This window comes from Copadichromis virginalis, linkage group LG3 (assembly GCF_057382275.1).
Source record: "Copadichromis virginalis isolate Kocher_CV1m ecotype Utaka linkage group LG3, C_Virginalis_male_GT1.1, whole genome shotgun sequence".
Lineage (NCBI taxonomy): Eukaryota > Metazoa > Chordata > Actinopteri > Cichliformes > Cichlidae > Copadichromis > Copadichromis virginalis.
This window is the reverse complement of record NC_140620.1, coordinates 55943932-55950705: the sequence shown is the minus strand read 5'-3', so window position 1 is coordinate 55950705 and position 6774 is coordinate 55943932.

Below are 6774 nucleotides of genomic sequence, written 5' to 3'. Positions count from 1 at the left end.
GTTTGAGCTAAGATTTCCAAGTTATTCACATAATGAAAACCTATACTTTGTTTCGGTCGAGTTCCCCATTCAAATGCATGTAACAGTGAGAAACGCACTGTCTTGGCGAAAGAAAGCGTTTTTGTACAACTTCATATGAATAGCTGTAACTTTTGATAGAAGACTCAGACAAACATGTTTATGGCTTTAACTTATAAAACTCAAGGTCCCCATGTTGGGAAAAAAGGTTTTGCAACTGTTTGAGCTAAGATTTCCAAGTTATTCACATAATGAAAACCTATACTTTGTTTCGGTCGAGTTCCCCATTCAAATGCATGTAACAGTGAGAAACGCACTGTCTTGGCGAAAGGTAGCGTTTTTGTACAACTTCATATAAATCAATGTAACTTTTGATAGGAGACTCGGATACACATGTTTATGGCTTTATCTTATAGAACTCAAGGTCCCCGTGCTGGGAACACAGGTTTTGCAGCTGTTTGAGCTAAGATTTCCAAGTTATTCACATAATGAAAACCTATACTTTGTGTCGGTCGAGTTCCCCATTCAAATGCATGTAACAGTGAGAAATGCATTGTCTTGGCGAAAGAAAGCGTTTTTGTACAACTTCATATGAATAGCTGTAACTTTTGATAGAAGACTCGGATACACATGTTTATGGCTTTAACTTATAGAACTCAAGGTCCCCATGTTGAGAAAAAAGGTTTTGCAGCTGTTTGAGCTAAGATTTCCAAGTTATTCACATAATGAAAACCTATACTTTGTTTCGGTCGAGTTCCCCATTCAAATGCATGTAACAGTGAGAAACGCACTGTCTTGGCGAAAGAAAGCGTTTTTGTACAACTTCATATGAATAGCTGTAACCTTTGATAGAAGACTCAGACAAACATGTTTATGGCTTTAACTTATAGAAGTCAAGGTCCCCGTGCTGGGAAAACAGGTTTTGCAGCTGTTTGAGCTAAGATTTCCAAGTTATTCACATAATGAAAACCTATACTTTGTTTCGGTCGAGTTCCCCATTCAAATGCATGTAACAGTGAGAAACGCACTGTCTTGGCGAAAGAAAGCGTTTTTGTACAACTTCATATGAATAGCTGTAACTTTTGATAGAAGACTCAAACAAACATGTTTATGGCTTTAACTTATAGAACTCAAGGTCCCCGTGTTGAGAAAAAAGGTTTTGCAGCTGTTTGAGCTAAGATTTCCAAGTTATTCACATAATGAAAACCTATACTTTGTTTCGGTCGAGTTCCCCATTCAAATGCATGTAACAGTGAGAAACGCACTGTCTTGGCGAAAGAAAGCGTTTTTGTACAACTTCATATAAATCAATGTAACTTTTGATAGGAGACTCGGATACACATGTTTATGGCTTTATCTTATAGAACTCAAGATCCCCGTGCTGGGAACACAGGTTTTGCAGCTGTTTGAGCTAAGATTTCCAAGTTATTCACATAATGAAAACCTATACTTTGTGTCGGTCGAGTTCCCCATTCAAATGCATGTAACAGTGAGAAATGCATTGTCTTGGCGAAAGAAAGCGTTTTTGTACAACTTCATATGAATAGCTGTAACCTTTGATAGAAGACTCAGACAAATATGTTTATGGCTTTAACTTATAGAAGTCAAGGTCCCCGTGCTGGGAAAACAGGTTTTGCAGCTGTTTGAGCTAAGATTTCCAAGTTATTCACATAATGAAAACCTATACTTTGTTTCGGTCGAGTTCCCCATTCAAATGCATGTAACAGTGAGAAACGCACTGTCTTGGCGAAAGAAAGCGTTTTTGTACAACTTCATATAAATCAATGTAACTTTTGATAGGAGACTCGGATACACATGTTTATGGCTTTATCTTATAGAACTCAAGGTCCCCGTGCTGGGAACACAGGTTTTGCAGCTGTTTGAGCTAAGATTTCCAAGTTATTCACATAATGAAAACCTATACTTTGTGTCGGTCGAGTTCCCCATTCAAATGCATGTAACAGTGAGAAATGCATTGTCTTGGCGAAAGAAAGCGTTTTTGTACAACTTCATATGAATAGCTGTAACCTTTGATAGAAGACTCAGACAAATATGTTTATGGCTTTAACTTATAGAAGTCAAGGTCCCCGTGCTGGGAAAACAGGTTTTGCAGCTGTTTGAGCTAAGATTTCCAAGTTATTCACATAATGAAAACCTATACTTTGTTTCGGTCGAGTTCCCCATTCAAATGCATGTAACAGTGAGAAACGCACTGTCTTGGCGAAAGAAAGCGTTTTTGTACAACTTCATATAAATCAATGTAACTTTTGATAGGAGACTCGGATACACATGTTTATGGCTTTATCTTATAGAACTCAAGGTCCCCGTGCTGGGAACACAGGTTTTGCAGCTGTTTGAGCTAAGATTTCCAAGTTATTCACATAATGAAAACCTATACTTTGTGTCGGTCGAGTTCCCCATTCAAATGCATGTAACAGTGAGAAATGCATTGTCTTGGCGAAAGAAAGCGTTTTTGTACAACTTCATATGAATAGCTGTAACCTTTGATAGAAGACTCAGACAAACATGTTTATGGCTTTAACTTATAGAAGTCAAGGTCCCCGTGCTGGGAAAACAGGTTTTGCAGCTGTTTGAGCTAAGATTTCCAAGTTATTCACATAATGAAAACCTATACTTTGTTTCGGTCGAGTTCCCCATTCAAATGCATGTAACAGTGAGAAACGCACTGTCTTGGCGAAAGAAAGCGTTTTTGTACAACTTCATATAAATCAATGTAACTTTTGATAGGAGACTCGGATACACATGTTTATGGCTTTATCTTATAGAACTCAAGGTCCCCGTGCTGGGAACACAGGTTTTGCAGCTGTTTGAGCTACGATTTCCAAGTTATTCACATAATGAAAACCTATACTTTGTGTCGGTCGAGTTCCCCATTCAAATGCATGTAACAGTGAGAAACGCACTGTCTTGGCGAAAGAAAGCGTTTTTGTACAACTTCATATGAATAGCTGTAACTTTTGATAGAAGACTCAGACAAACATGTTTATGGCTTTAACTTATAGAACTCAAGGTCCCCATGTTGAGAAAAAAGGTTTTGCAGCTGTTTGAGCTAAGATTTCCAAGTTATTCACATAATGAAAACCTATACTTTGTTTCGGTCGAGTTCCCCATTCAAATGCATGTAACAGTGAGAAACGCACTGTCTTGGCGAAAGAAAGCGTTTTTGTACAACTTCATATGAATAGCTGTAACTTTTGATAGAAGACTCAGACAAACATGTTTATGGCTTTAACTTATAAAACTCAAGGTCCCCATGTTGGGAAAAAAGGTTTTGCAACTGTTTGAGCTAAGATTTCCAAGTTATTCACATAATGAAAACCTATACTTTGTTTCGGTCGAGTTCCCCATTCAAATGCATGTAACAGTGAGAAACGCACTGTCTTGGCGAAAGGTAGCGTTTTTGTACAACTTCATATAAATCAATGTAACTTTTGATAGGAGACTCGGATACACATGTTTATGGCTTTATCTTATAGAACTCAAGGTCCCCGTGCTGGGAACACAGGTTTTGCAGCTGTTTGAGCTAAGATTTCCAAGTTATTCACATAATGAAAACCTATACTTTGTGTCGGTCGAGTTCCCCATTCAAATGCATGTAACAGTGAGAAATGCATTGTCTTGGCGAAAGAAAGCGTTTTTGTACAACTTCATATGAATAGCTGTAACCTTTGATAGAAGACTCAGACAAACATGTTTATGGCTTTAACTTATAGAAGTCAAGGTCCCCGTGCTGGGAAAACAGGTTTTGCAGCTGTTTGAGCTAAGATTTCCAAGTTATTCACATAATGAAAACCTATACTTTGTTTCGGTCGAGTTCCCCATTCAAATGCATGTAACAGTGAGAAACGCACTGTCTTGGCGAAAGAAAGCGTTTTTGTACAACTTCATATGAATAGCTGTAACTTTTGATAGAAGACTCAGACAAACATGTTTATGGCTTTAACTTATAGAACTCAAGGTCCCCATGTTGAGAAAAAAGGTTTTGCAGCTGTTTGAGCTAAGATTTCCAAGTTATTCACATAATGAAAACCTATACTTTGTTTCGGTCGAGTTCCCCATTCAAATGCATGTAACAGTGAGAAACGCACTGTCTTGGCGAAAGAAAGCGTTTTTGTACAACTTCATATAAATCAATGTAACTTTTGATAGGAGACTCGGATACACATGTTTATGGCTTTATCTTATAGAACTCAAGATCCCCGTGCTGGGAACACAGGTTTTGCAGCTGTTTGAGCTAAGATTTCCAAGTTATTCACATAATGAAAACCTATACTTTGTGTCGGTCGAGTTCCCCATTCAAATGCATGTAACAGTGAGAAATGCATTGTCTTGGCGAAAGAAAGCGTTTTTGTACAACTTCATATGAATAGCTGTAACCTTTGATAGAAGACTCAGACAAATATGTTTATGGCTTTAACTTATAGAAGTCAAGGTCCCCGTGCTGGGAAAACAGGTTTTGCAGCTGTTTGAGCTAAGATTTCCAAGTTATTCACATAATGAAAACCTATACTTTGTTTCGGTCGAGTTCCCCATTCAAATGCATGTAACAGTGAGAAACGCACTGTCTTGGCGAAAGAAAGCGTTTTTGTACAACTTCATATAAATCAATGTAACTTTTGATAGGAGACTCGGATACACATGTTTATGGCTTTATCTTATAGAACTCAAGGTCCCCGTGCTGGGAACACAGGTTTTGCAGCTGTTTGAGCTAAGATTTCCAAGTTATTCACATAATGAAAACCTATACTTTGTGTCGGTCGAGTTCCCCATTCAAATGCATGTAACAGTGAGAAATGCATTGTCTTGGCGAAAGAAAGCGTTTTTGTACAACTTCATATGAATAGCTGTAACCTTTGATAGAAGACTCAGACAAATATGTTTATGGCTTTAACTTATAGAAGTCAAGGTCCCCGTGCTGGGAAAACAGGTTTTGCAGCTGTTTGAGCTAAGATTTCCAAGTTATTCACATAATGAAAACCTATACTTTGTTTCGGTCGAGTTCCCCATTCAAATGCATGTAACAGTGAGAAACGCACTGTCTTGGCGAAAGAAAGCGTTTTTGTACAACTTCATATAAATCAATGTAACTTTTGATAGGAGACTCGGATACACATGTTTATGGCTTTATCTTATAGAACTCAAGGTCCCCGTGCTGGGAACACAGGTTTTGCAGCTGTTTGAGCTAAGATTTCCAAGTTATTCACATAATGAAAACCTATACTTTGTGTCGGTCGAGTTCCCCATTCAAATGCATGTAACAGTGAGAAACGCACTGTCTTGGCGAAAGAAAGCGTTTTTGTACAACTTCATATAAATCAATGTAACTTTTGATAGGAGACTCGGATACACATGTTTATGGCTTTATCTTATAGAACTCAAGGTCCCCGTGCTGGGAACACAGGTTTTGCAGCCGTTTGAGCTAAGATTTCCAAGTTATTCACATAATGAAAACCTATACTTTGTGTCGGTCGAGTTCCCCATTCAAATGCATGTAACAGTGAGAAATGCATTGTCTTGGCGAAAGAAAGCGTTTTTGTACAACTTCATATGAATAGCTGTAACCTTTGATAGAAGACTCAGACAAACATGTTTATGGCTTTAACTTATAGAAGTCAAGGTCCCCGTGCTGGGAAAACAGGTTTTGCAGCTGTTTGAGCTAAGATTTCCAAGTTATTCACATAATGAAAACCTATACTTTGTGTCGGTCGAGTTCCCCATTCAAATGCATGTAACAGTGAGAAATGCATTGTCTTGGCGAAAGAAAGCGTTTTTGTACAACTTCATATGAATAGCTGTAACCTTTGATAGAAGACTCAGACAAACATGTTTATGGCTTTAACTTATAGAAGTCAAGGTCCCCGTGCTGGGAAAACAGGTTTTGCAGCTGTTTGAGCTAAGATTTCCAAGTTATTCACATAATGAAAACCTATACTTTGTGTCGGTCGAGTTCCCCATTCAAATGCATGTAACAGTGAGAAACGCACTGTCTTGGCGAAAGAAAGCGTTTTTGTACAACTTCATATGAATAGCTGTAACCTTTGATAGAAGACTCAGACAAACATGTTTATGGCTTTAACTTATAGAAGTCAAGGTCCCCGTGCTGGGAAAACAGGTTTTGCAGCTGTTTGAGCTAAGATTTCCAAGTTATTCACATAATGAAAACCTATACTTTGTTTCGGTCGAGTTCCCCATTCAAATGCATGTAACAGTGAGAAACGCACTGTCTTGGCGAAAGAAAGCGTTTTTGTACAACTTCATATAAATCAATGTAACTTTTGATAGGAGACTCGGATACACATGTTTATGGCTTTATCTTATAGAACTCAAGGTCCCCGTGCTGGGAACACAGGTTTTACAGCTGTTTGAGCTAAGATTTCCAAATTATTCACATAATGAAAACCTATACTTTGTGTCGGTCGAGTTCCCCATTCAAATGCATGTAACAGTGAGAAACGCACTGTCTTGGCGAAAGAAAGCGTTTTTGTACAACTTCATATGAATAGCTGTAACTTTTGATAGAAGACTCAGACAAACATGTTTATGGCTTTAACTTATAGAACTCAAGGTCCCCATGTTGAGAAAAAAGGTTTTGCAGCTGTTTGAGCTAAGATTTCCAAGTTATTCACATAATGAAAACCTATACTTTGTTTCGGTCGAGTTCCCCATTCAAATGCATGTAACAGTGAGAAACGCACTGTCTTGGCGAAAGAAAGCGTTTTTGTACAACTTCATATG